The sequence below is a fragment of the Microcaecilia unicolor genome, chromosome 10, assembly GCF_901765095.1.
Source record: "Microcaecilia unicolor chromosome 10, aMicUni1.1, whole genome shotgun sequence".
NCBI classification, from domain to species: Eukaryota; Metazoa; Chordata; class Amphibia; order Gymnophiona; family Siphonopidae; genus Microcaecilia; species Microcaecilia unicolor.
The window spans coordinates 109,940,873-109,953,896 of NC_044040.1; the positions used below are offsets into that span (position 1 = coordinate 109,940,873).

The 13,024-nt window shown below is 45.9% G+C and overlaps 1 protein-coding gene across 1 annotated transcript in view; it reads left to right on the plus strand.

Moving 5' to 3' along the window:
- Positions 1-13,024, plus strand: part of STAG1 (stromal antigen 1) — a 1,758,022-nt gene that overhangs the window by 1,702,539 nt on the left and 42,459 nt on the right.

Consider the following 13,024-nt stretch of genomic DNA (forward strand, 5'->3'; position numbering starts at 1 on the left):
CAAGTAATCTTAATTCAGACAGACAATCAGGTTGCCATGTACTACACCAACAAGCAGGGGGGCACCGGATCTCGCCCTCAGTGTCAGGTAGCCGTCCAGATGTGGCTTTGGGCATGCCGTTTCAGCATGTTTCTCCAAGCCACTTATCTGGCAGGCATAAACAACAATGTGGCCGACAGGCTGAGCACAATAATGCAACCTCACGAGTGGTCACTGAACATGGGCGTAGTCCGCAAGATCTTCCGAGCATGGGGCACCCCCTCGGTGGATCTTTTTGCCACTCAGATCAATCACAAAGTCCCTCAGTTCTTTTCCAGGCTCCAGGCCCACGACAGACTAGCGTCAGATGCCTTTCTCCTACATTGGGGAACAGGCCTTCTTTGTACGTATCCTCCCATACCTCTAGTAGGGAAGACTTTGCTGAAACTCAAGCAAGACTGCGGAACCATGATCCTGATTGCACCCTTCTGGCCACATCAGATTTGGTTCCCTTTTCTTCTGGAGTTGTCCTCCGAAGAACCGTGGAGATTGGAGTGTTTTCCAACCCTCATCACTCAGAAAGAGGGGTCGCTTCTACATCCCAACCTCCAGTCTCTGGCTCTCACGGCCTGGATGTTGAGGGCATAGAATTCACCTCCTTGGGTCTTTCAGAGGGTGTCTCCCGAGTCTGGCTTGCTTCCAGGAAAGATTTCACAAAGAGGTGTTACTCTTTGAAATGGAGGAGGTTTGCCGTCTGGTGTGACAGCAAGGCCCTAGATCCTCTTTCTTTTTATTTTTAATTTATTTATTTATTAGTATATTTCATTATTTCACTACAAATTGTGAATATGCAATCGGCATTACAATCAGGAAATCCATATAAGGATAAATCTTAAGGCCTATTCGTCCACAAATTAAGAAACATTTGGTTCCAAGAATCCAGAAATATAAGTAACATAAGGTATTTAAGAAAAATAATCTACCAGTTGCTATCTCGGGTTAATGACCCTAGCCTGCTGTTTATGGAGGGCATACAACATTCATATCTACTCTAGCATCAAGAAATTCTTTTAACTGTTTAGGGTCCACAAATTGAAACTGTTTACCCTCCAGCAGTAAATTACATGTACAAGGAAATCGTAATACAAAATGTATTCCCAATGCCAACGCTCTAGGACGCTGTTCCAAAAAGGCCCTGCGTCTAGTTTGTGTAGGCTTTGAGAGATCTGGAAAAATACAGACCTTTGATCCCATAAACAGATTTTCTAAATGTCTTAAGGAAAGTCTTAATATAGCATTGCGGTCAGGCTCCAGAACAAAAGTGACCAGCATAGTAGACCTCTGAGTAATAATTTCCAGTGAACTCTCGAGGAATGAAGTCAGATTCATTCCATCCCCCACCACTGGGGGGTTTCCATCACCCCCCTTTGGGTTCCAGATGTAATAGGCCCGTGTTATGGGGAGTAACGAATCCTTATCCATTCCAAGAATGTCCACCATATATTTTTTGACCATTTCAACAGGTGGAATTAAAGGAGACTTAGGGAAATTAAGAAACCTAAGGTTAAGTCTCCTAGCCTGATTCTCCAAGTACTCCATTCGTTTGTGGAGATAATTGTTATCCTTAACCAATGCAGTCTCTAAAGTTCCCATTTCTTGCAATTTAGTGTTCATATTTTCCAATTTCGAGGACTGCTGTGCAGACACCTGTGCTTGGAGTAGCGCAGCTTCAGAAAGAGTTTTTATATTGTCAGTATTTTCTTTTAATGTGGTTTGCATAGAGATTTGAATGTTGTAGACCATGTCCCATAGTGACTCTAGTGTCACAGTTGCTGGTCTAACCACGCCACTAGCTCCAGGAGGGGTTTGAGTTTGAGCGCCAACTTGAGACAGTCTAGTAACAATGTCCTGAGGAAATACCTGTAGTGCTGATTGAATTAGTGCTTCTCTTGGTTGGTGTTCATTCTCTGTCGCTGCAGTCCTTCCCTCGGGCAGTTTAGGTTGAACTCCTTCGTTCTCCGTCTCTGCTTGGGCTGTCAGCAACTCCCTTCCGGGCTGAGGCGGAGCAATGCGCTCCACAGGGCTCAGGGAAGCCCCGTTAGCGCTCTCAATCGACGCCGACGCGTCGAGAGCTGCAGAAGGGGTCGAAGTTCCCCGAGGTCCTGGTTGTTGCCTCGGGAACTGCAGGGTCGTCTGCCACCACGCCAAAGGTGCCTCAGGAACCGAGGAATGCTCCTTGACTTTCCCCCTCCGTTTCCCCATCGTAGGGGACGAGGTTACAGAGGCAGCGAGAACGCCAAACAACAGAGTCACCTCAGCAGCAAACTCAGGTGCGTCCGGTCAGAGCGCCATCTTGGAATTTCCCCTAGATCCTCTTTCTTGTCAGAGTCTGGTCTCAAGACCAACTCCATAAGAGTTCACCTTAGTGCGATTAGTGCCTATCATCGCCATGTAGAGGGTAAGCCTATCTCTGGACAGCCTTTAGTTGTTCGCTTCATGAGAGGTTTGCTTTTGTCAAAGCCCTCAGTTAAACCTCCACCAGTGTCATGGGATCTCAACGTCGTTCTCACCCAGCTGATGAAACCTTCCTTTGAGCCACTGAATTCCTGCCATCTGAACCTGGAAGGTCATTTTCTTGGTGGCTGTTACTTCAGCTCGTAGAGTCAGTGAGCTTCAGGCCTTGGTAGTTCATGCACCTTTTATCAGTTCCATCACAACAAAGTAGTCCTCCGCACGCACCCTAAGTTCCTGCCAAAGGTGGTGTCGGGAGTTCCATCTGAACCAGTCAATTGTCTTGCCAACATTTTTCCCCATCCTCATACCCGCCCTGGCGAAAGCAGTTTATATACCTTGGACTGCAAGAGAGCATTGGCCTTTTACATGGAGCGGACGAAGCCCTTCAGACATTCTGCCCAGTTGTTTGTTTCTTTCAAACCCAACAGGAGGATAGTTGCCATTGGAAAACGCAAATCTCCAATTGGCTAGCAGATTGCATTTCTTTCACTTATGCCCAAGTTGGGCTGACTTTACAGGGTCACATCACGGCTCATAATGTTAGAGCCATGGCTACGTCAGTGGCCCACTTAAAGTCGGCCTCCATTGACGAGATTTGCAAGGCTGCGACGTGGTCATCAGTCCACACATTCACATCACGCTACTGCCTTCAGCAGGATACCCGATGTGACATTCGGTTTGGGCAGGCGGTGCTGCAGAATCTGTTCGGGGTTTAGAATCCAACTCCACTCCCCTAGGCCCATTTTGATTCTGTTCCAGGCTGCACTCTCAGTTAGTTGTTTATGGTTTCAAGTCAATCTATGTTATGTCCTTGCCATTGCGGGGCCCAATTGACCAATGTTCATTGTTTTGGGTGAGCCTGGATGCTAGGGATACCCCAGTTGTGAGAACAAGCAGCCTGCTTGTCCTCGGAGCAAGCAAAGAAATTTTCCTTGTCGTTGGTGTTCGAGGACAGCAGGCTGATTGTTTTCACAAATCCGCCCTCCTCCCCTTTGGAGTTGTTGTTATGGTTGTTTCTTGTTTATATGCTTTTTAATTAATCTAAGGAGACACGCTTGTGGGGCGGACGGGAAGTCATTTGCGCAGTCCGCCCTGCTAGCGCGATGGAACATTCCCTAAAGTCTTTATTTTTGCTGGCAAAATTTCCGGTTCCTGGGCCGCCGTGGACGACAACGACCCAATTGTGAGAACAATCAGCCTGCTGTCCTCGGAGAATACCAGCTACAGGTAAGTATCTTCACTGCATCAGCCCCTGAGAGTATTTAAAGAGGCTACAAGGTTGGAGGCAGATATGCTGACATTTCAAATACTGCATATGTGGACTAGGGATATGAAAATGTTATGGAATAAATTTGTCCGACTTATTATTGGGTAGAGAATAAGAGTGCCTCTAGGCAGGGTAGAATGGGGATCTTTTTTGTAAATGGAATCCAGAATCAGATAAAAGAATCTCAAGGGCGATGTTTAATATTCAGTGGGGAGTTAGTGACTAGTGGGGACTTAAGCACCTAATTCGAGACAAGGTTTGTTTTATGATTAGATGAGGGAAACCTTAATGGGGAGGGGTACAGGTAAGTTAATTATGACAGAGCATTTTATTTTGGTGTTAAACTGCAGGTTGGATAAAACATATAGGTGATATCGGAAAAGAAGGTTAAATCGATTTTTGGACATGTTAGGAGGAGAGGCTACCTGGCAGCATAAGGAGCATTCTGCCAAAAATTATACTTATTTCTCTACTCATGGATAGATCTGGTAGCGCTGTACAAATGATTTGTAGTAGTAGTAGTATTGTGATGGAGTGCTCCTTAGCTACATCCATTAGACAAGTGGGCACAAAAGCCAGTTCTTTCTCAGTTCATGCAGCGGTTTTGCCTACAATAGCCTGGGAAAGGGGAGTGGTACCAAAAGGAGTTTGGATGCTTAATGGTAGTCTCCTAGACTCAGAAGACAATTGTCAGAGAGTTAAGAAATTTGTAGAACATGTTGATTTGAATGTTACTGAGAAGGTTTCTTCACTAAAGTATGGTAGGGAATGAAGGCGGTGCTCCGGGGACAGGGGCAGACTGACCATTCAGGCAACCAGGCAGTGCCCAAGGGTCCAGAGGCTCTAGGGGGCCCAGTGGCTCTGCCAGGATGCCTGCCGCTGCTGCAGCACACTACAGCTCTCCCCTAAATTTTGATGGAGCAGGAGGCATTCAACAGGTTCTCCCCATTCCCACCCAATACCCCCCTGCCACAGCCGCCACCACTGCTGCTACTGCTATTTCATCAGTGGTGGCAAGAACACAGGGAAAGATCGCAGGGCCGTACTGTTCCTGCTCACAGCTGCCAGCCCCCTCTTCCTCGGACATAATTTCCTGTTACGGGACAGAGCTGGTCAGCTGTGAGCGGGAACAGTGTGGCCCCGCAATTATTTTCTGTGTTTTTGCTGCCATTGCTGAAACAGGTGCAGCAGGGGGTATTGGGTGGAAGTGTGGAGAGCCTGGCGTGCCAGTGAGGGTATCCGGTGGGGGGGGGGGGGTATTGGGGGGACTGGAAAAAAGACAGACAAGGCTGGAGGGGGACAAGCTGAATGGAGGGGGGGAACAGATGCTGGATGGAAGGGGGGAGAGATGGGACAGATGCTGGGGGGAAGGGGGACAGATGTCGGATGGAAATGAGGAGAGAAGTGGCAGATTCTAGATGTAGGGAGAAGAGGAGGGTCAGAGACTGGATGAGGGGTAGAGAGGGGTCAGATGCCAGATGGAAGAGAAGAGGAGGGCCAGACACTGGATGAGAGGGTGAAAGGGGACAGATGCTGGATGGGGGGAGAAGAAGAGGGCCAGTTGCTGGATGAGGGGAGGGAGGTGGCAAACTCTGGCAGTAGGGAGAAGAGGAAGGTCAGATTCTGGATGAGGAGGAGAACCAGGGGCGTAGCTACGGGTGGGCCTGGGTGGGCCCGGGCCCACCCGATCTCGGCTCAGGCCCACCCAGTTTTACAGCAGCTGAGCAGCCACAGCCTTAGTTTCTGCCCAATCTGCTGTCGGCCCGCTCAGCCACTCCCACCTGGTTTTCTCAGCAATCGCACTGGCAGCTCCTCCTCCTCGGCCAGACGCCGGGCCGCATGTAATCTCGCGCGAAAGTCTTGCACAGTTGCAGCCGGCACCATGCGCGCTGGCGCCACGCACGCCGCCACACTGCCATCTCCGCCACCCCCCCCCCCCCAGCCTGGCCGGTGTGCACACAGCACGATGGCGCTATGTCACGTCACACACAGCGCCGCATGGGAAAGGTCGCGGACGCAGTTGCGGCTCCAAGTCCACTCTGTGCCCTGTCCTGCCGGCTGGGTCTATGCACAGTCACAGCAGCAGCACTCCCACGCTGCCCCACACAGCTACGGGAGCCAGGTAATAAATACATATGTATTTTAAAATATTTTTTAACGTGTCATGTTTTGATTTGCGTTTTTGTCTGAAATACTTGCTGGTGGTGGTGGGCTTCTGGGTGGGGTAAGCACTTCACTGCCTAAGGCAAAAAAAAGTATATTTAATGATTAAAATATACCTTTGTTTGGCCCTAGGTAGTGAAGAGCCCACCACCAGCGAGCATTTTGATTACTCTTGTAACCAAAATAATGGCTCTGGTGGTGGGCTTCTGGGTGCCCACCCAAAACGTCAGGTCTGGCTACGCCACTGGGGAGAACGGGGTCAGATGCCAGATGGAAAGGAGGAAAGAGGTGGCTGTAGGAGGAAGAGGAGGGCCAGACACTGGATGAAGGGGGAGAGGTGGCAGATGCTGGATGTAGTGGGGAGAAGAGAGACACACTGGATAAGGGGGAGAGAGGGGACAGATGTCAGTTGGAAAGAGGGAGAGGTGGGACAGACACAGGATGAGGGGGAGAAAAGGGACATATGCCAGATGGAAATGGGGAAAGGAGGGACAGACACTGGATGAGGGGGGAGAGTGGATATATTCTGGATGGAAGGGAGAAAGAGGGGCCTGAGTGGGTGGAAGTGAGGAGATAGAAGGGCCAGATGCTGGATGGAGGAGAGAGAAAAAGAGGAGAAACTCTGGACGGAAGTGAGGAGAGAGATGGGTCAGATGCTGGATGGAAAGGGGGAGGGGCAGACACTGGATGGAAAGGGTAGAGAGAAGGAACAGATGCTGGATGGAAAGGGGAGGGAGAGAGGGGCAGACACTGGCGAGAAAAGAAGAGATCGAGAAAAGAAGAAATAAGAGCCTGGGACCAACACAATTAGAAAAAGTAAACAGCCAGACAACAAAGGTAGGAAAAAATGAATTTTATTTGTAGTTTATTTTTGGTTTTAGTTTTTAATGCTCTGCCATGGCAACTATGGTAATCCAATAATTGATTGACATCGGTAGGCTTTCTGTGAATACCAGTTGAGAACTCATCATCATGAAAGGAAATTTGAATATCAAGAAATGGTACACTCTTTTTGTCAGATTGCATTTGGAAACTAATGATCTTACTGATTGAGCCAGGTATAAAATTCATTAAGGCCCAGATGCTCAGATGCAAATGCGGACACTAAAGGCCGTTACTGCTGGACTAGCACTTGCTCTTGCTACAGCAAAATGTTCAGAGACAATGAGCGCTTGAAATAACAAGCTTGCTGGCTCTGAACGTTAATAGTGTGCAAATGCATGCTAAATATGGCCATTAATATTCCTCCCCAATATGGTAGTCTCACGGGTCTCAACAGCAGATGCAAATTTTAAAAACTGACTTTTCAGTTAGTTTTCTGAGGCCCAAACCTCTTTCCTCAGGTCAGGACAGTATAGTGCTGGTAAGGTATTCTATTCCAACATGAGAAAGGAGGGTTGGGTCTCTAAACATTAGTCAAAAATGTATTAAAATTAGTCAAATAAAGATATCACCTTATTTCCATTTTCTGTATTTATTAACACAGGTTGACAAAGTTGTATGTCCATTGCCATTTACACGTATGTCTAGTGATTTAATAAAGATTTTGAAAAAGAAAACTGGCATGTCATTCAAAACATAAAACATTTTTCTCGTAAACATGTGATAATTTGCTTACAAAAGGAAGAGAAATTGGAGGGACATTCTTGTTTTGTCTGCACTACCGTCTGCCAATATCACAAAGAAGAAATTGCCTTTTGGTCATTTCAAATATGGATCTTATACTATGTGTGATGAATATGGAGATCAAGGTAGTCACTCATTAACTAGTTGCCATAGAGGCATATTTTCAAAGCACTTAGCCTCCCAAAGTTCCATAGAAACCTATGGAACTTAGCCTCCCAAAGTGCTTTGAAAATATGCCTCATAGTGTACAAACCCTTTTCCCATAGTTTTAAACTGAACTTTTCTCTAGAAATAGGCATTTTCCCCATAGTTTTAAACTGAAACCTTTTCTAGAGGTAGAAACTAAACAGCCCAAAACTCCTTTGTTCTAAAAGGCAGTTATTTTTCCGTTCCTTGGCTGCTGGAGAGTTAGCTCATCCAGCGACCTCAATTAAGTGATAATTAAGGTGTGGGGAGGTAGAATATTTGCATAGGTTGCTTCAAAGAGCCTGTTTAAAAGAGGCCCCTTAGATTCAAAACTATATAAAGAGGAAAGGTCCCACTGAACTTTCTGAGAAGTTCTGAGAGAAGAGGACATTTCTTGGGTAAGTGAACGCTACTTTGCTTTCTGCTTTGGGCATTGGCGTTCCTAGCCTGGATGGCACCCAGGGCAGATCGCCGATGCGCCCCCCCCCCCCCCCGGCGAAATGACCCCCCCCCCCCAAGGTTCACGCCGCTGTGGGGGGGGGGCTGCAGAGCGCGCCTGTCGGCTCCGAAAAGTTTGCTAGCTTCGCTCGTTCACTGCAGCTCCCTCTGCCCTAGAACAGCAAGTAACCTGTTCCGGGGCAGAGGGAGCTGCAGCGAACGAGCGAAGATAGCGAACTCGGAGCCAGGTGCACACCGCAGCATCCCCCCAGCGGCGTGCAACCGGGTCGGACCACCCCCCACTGCCCCCCCTCGGTACGCCACTGCTTTGGGAACTTAAAGATTGGGGTTTAAAGAAGGAATTGTAGGTTAGTATTAGGCAAAAATAAAAATATAAAAAGCAAATTTGAACAACTAATCTCCATAGTCTTTTCCACTTAGTTTTAATAGCTTTGTACCACATATGCATCCTATACATATCCGGAACAATCTTCCGTTTGCACAGTTTCTACGTTATCAACGAATTTGTGATTCTTCTGAGAAATACAAAAGATCAGCTACTCAGTTAAAAGATAAGTTATGTGAAAGAGGATATCCAAAAAAAACTGTGAAACATGCTTTCAAACGAGCATTATTTAATCATAATTTCTGTTGGAACCAAAACATCATAAAGAAGTTAAAATACCCCTTGTTTATTGCAATATACTTCTTTCTCTCCGAAAGTTTCTAATATTATTCACAAACATTGGAACATTTTGTCAGCTTATAACGTCTTTACTGATAAGAAATGCATGGTCTCTTATTCAAGATGTGCTAATTTAGCGGATCTATTATGTCATCCAGACATATGGACGAATAGACAAGTTTCTATTCCGGGCCATAGGAAATGTAACAAGTGGATTATGTGTGAGATCATGGAAGAGAATGATAAGATTTGGGATCTGGTTAACAACAAATGGATTCGGTTAAAGGGACAAACAGATTGTACTTCGAAGGCAGTTGTTTATATGATTAAATGTCCTTGTAGACTTAGATATATAGGACAAACATTACGGATGTTGAAAGTCCGTTTGAGTGAACATAAACATGGAATACAAGCTGAAAAATTGCACATGCCGTTGGCAAAACATTGTGTGAAGAAACAACATGCTTTTAATCAGTTAAGATGCATAATAATTGAACAGCTGATCAACAATGGGCGACATGGTGACGTATCTAAAGTTCTTCATCAAAAGGAACAACGTTGGATTTATCGTTTGAAAACATTATGTCCTTTAGGTCTGAATGGACCAATGGAATGGGAAGCCTTTTACTAACTAATTGAGAAAGTGACCTTATTGGATGTGACGTAAATTAAGCAGGGATATATAGGACGCTCTGAGAGCGTCCTATATATTCACATACGCCATTTTGTGGCCTTTGTTCGCTAGTGATAAGATGAATATATGCTTTGTTATTTGACTTCTTTTGCTCTTTCTCCTGATGAAGTGGCGAAACAGTTGAAGCTCTATTCCTGTCGAGAAATGAAGGACTAGGACAATTGAGTCCATAACGCTGATATATATGACAGATTGCATAGATGTTACCGGAGGGTTTGATAGAATTGAAAGGAAGACACTGGATAAGACTTGAAGAGGTTCAGTTAAAGATAAGTGCCTTTCTTTTCCGGTACTGTTGCTCTGTTAGATATATGGACATTTTTGACTTTTATCTTTAATTGAAGAATAATCTTGTTGGATTTTGTTTTTTGCACTAAATAAAAAAGTTTTGTATTACCTACCGACCTTTCACCACAGACTCTTCTCTCAGTCAGTTAAGAGAGTTTTTCTCTGTGGTTTGTTTGGCTGGTGGTGAGGCCAATGATGATAGCCGTGTAAAAGGTTGTCCTATCCATGTTTGGTACCCTTGGCTTGTGAGGCTATTTATTAAAAATAAATTTTGGTGCTGAGCAAAATTTTTTTAACATGTTGAGCAAATATTATATGTTTAGTTTCTAATTTTTCATATTTGCTGATGCAGTTTTGAATTTTTGACTTTTAAGATTTTTGCCATTTTTGAGCACTGTATATATCTGGGAGAGTGAAAAAAATGGTTTTCCCTGATTTTACAATAGCCATACCATTTTAATGAGGTGTGATGCCTGCTATTCATCTTACTAATTGTTATTGTGGCTTTTAAGAAGGATTTTTGAGAGTTTAATTGAAATGTGCTGTGATCTATGACCCTAATACAGACAGTCCGTAAAGCAAGCACTAGCACAGCAGAGACAGATTCACTATGAGCTGCTGCTGCTGCTGCACAGAGGAAAAGTATGTGTTTTATGCACCTTGTTTTGAGTTGATTGTTTCTGTAAGATTTGCTGGTTTTGAGGCTTTACTGTTTTTAATGGGGGATTGTTTTACAAGATATTGTTAAGCTCTTAGCAACAACTTTTATCTGTTCTTAGATTTATTTATTTTTATTTATTTAATACATTTATACCCCCACATTTTCCCACCAGTTGCAGGGTTAATGTGGCTTACACAAAACCGCAGGGTAGGCTACGGTTCAGAGAGTATAATTAAACATTGTAGTAGTAGGTTATTAGCATATTGGTATTTAAAACAACAACTGATAACCAAAGATAGTAGAAAAGTCCATGGATTATGCTGAAAAACAGGTGGAAGTACATTAGATTGAGTCTGTAAGGTATGCCTTCTTGAATATGGTGGTCTTCAATAGTTTTCTGAAATTTAGATAGTTGATTTTAGGGTTCTAGGCAGTGCATTCCACAGTTGTGTGCCTATGAAGGAGAAGTTGGATGCGTAGGTAGATTTGTACTTCAGGCCACTGCAATCTGGGTAATGTAAATTTAGGAAGGATCGAGAGGAATTGAAACTGTTTCTGAGTGGAAGATCCACCAGATCTAGCATATAATCGGGAACTTCTCCGTAAATAATCCTATGAATCAAGGTACAGATCTTAAAGGCAATGCGTTCTTTAATGGGAAGCCAATGTAATTTTTCATGAAGGGGCTTGGCAGAATCAAATTTAGATTTTCCAAAGATCAGTGATCAGATTTTAACCATTAGGTAATAAATTTGGATCCCAGAAATAAGCAGTGGATTTTCCCCAAGTCCATTTTAATAATGGTCTATGGACTTTTCCTTTAGGAAGCCGTGCAAACCTTTTTTAAACCCCGCCAAGCTAACCACCTTTACCACATTCTCTGGCAACGAATTCCAGAGTTTAATTACATGTTGAGTGAAGAAACATTTTCTCTGTTTCGTTTAAATTTGCTACTTTGTAGCTTCATTACATGCCCCCTAGTCCTCGTATTTTTGGGAAGAGTAAACAGACGCTTCATGTCTACCCTTTCCACTCCACTCATTATTTTATAAACCTCTATCATATCTCCCCTCAGCCGTCTTTTCTCGAAGCTGAACAGCCATAGCCGCTTTAGCTTTTCCTCATAGGGAAGTCATCCCATCTCCTTTATCATTTTCGTCACCCTTCTTCACCTTTTCTATGTAGAAATATATCTCTGTTTGAAACCACCAATATCTAAAAAAAAAAAAAATGAAAATATAAGAGTTACTAGAATAAGAGAACAGTGTATAAGCCAGGCTAAATATATATATATATATATATATATATATATATATATATATATATATTTGCTCCTGCAACATTCCAATGTCTCTGCCTGCATTCGTAACCATCTCCTGACGTCACTCTCCCGCAGTAGAAGCCTGCTTGCCTGATGTCAGGAGATGTTACTACTCGAAGCAGGGAGCCGCGACGCGTCTCCTCCTTCCCCCCCCCCCCCCCGTCTTCCCTCCGAGTTCAAGGCCCCCCTCTCCTCCGAGTTCCATGCCTCCCTCCCTCTCCTCCGTCCCTCCCTTTCCTCCCCTCTAAGTTACATGCCCCCCCTCCACTTCGACTTGCAGGACGCTCCCTCCCTCCGAGGTCCACGCCCCCGCGCCTCCCTCTCTCTCTCTGCCCTCCAAGCACAACCTGTGCTCAGGTAGCCCCTCGCCTTTCTGGCTGTATTTTAAAAATTCTTACCTTGGGGTGCGGCATCCACAGTGAAGGTGAGCGGCGCATCAGACTGTCTTCGCATGTGTCTCAGCTCTGCCTCTGGTCCCGCCCTTCCAGAAACAGGAAATGAGGGCGGGACGCCGCACCCCAAGGTAAGAATTTTTAAAATACAGCCAGCACTTATGAAGACGAGGGGCTACAGGAGGACAGGTCGTGCTTGGAGGGCAGAGAGGGAGGGAGGCGCGGGGGCGTGGAAGTCGGAGGAGAGGAGGGGCGTGGACCGCGGAGGGAGGGGGCGTCCTGCAAGTCGGAGGGGAGGGGGTCCTGAAACTCGAAGGGGAGGTGGGTCCTGGAACTCGAAGGGGAGGGAGGGAGGCGCCGGGGTATGGAACTCGAACGAGAATGGGGAGCATGGAACTTGGAGGGGAGGGGGATCCTGGAACTCGAAGGGGAGGGGAGGGGGTCCTGGAACTCAGAGGGCACACAGAGAGAGAGGTAGGAAGGGGGCATGGAACTCAGAGGGGAGAGAGATGGAGGGAGGGGGGGCCCTAGATGGAGGAGAGGCCAGGGGAGAATGCAGAGTTGATGCATATGTAGGGGGGGAGGGCAAGGGGCAGAGGAGAATTGCTGTACTAAGATGGATGGAGGGGGCAGGAGAGAGATGCTGCGCATGGATGGATGAAGGGGGCAGGGCACAGAGGACGTTTGCTGCATATGGATGAATGCAGGGGAGAGAGCATAATTGGTGCACACGGGACACACGCTACACTCACTCACACAGACACACACATTCTGTCTCTCAATCACACACTCTCTCTGACACACACTCTT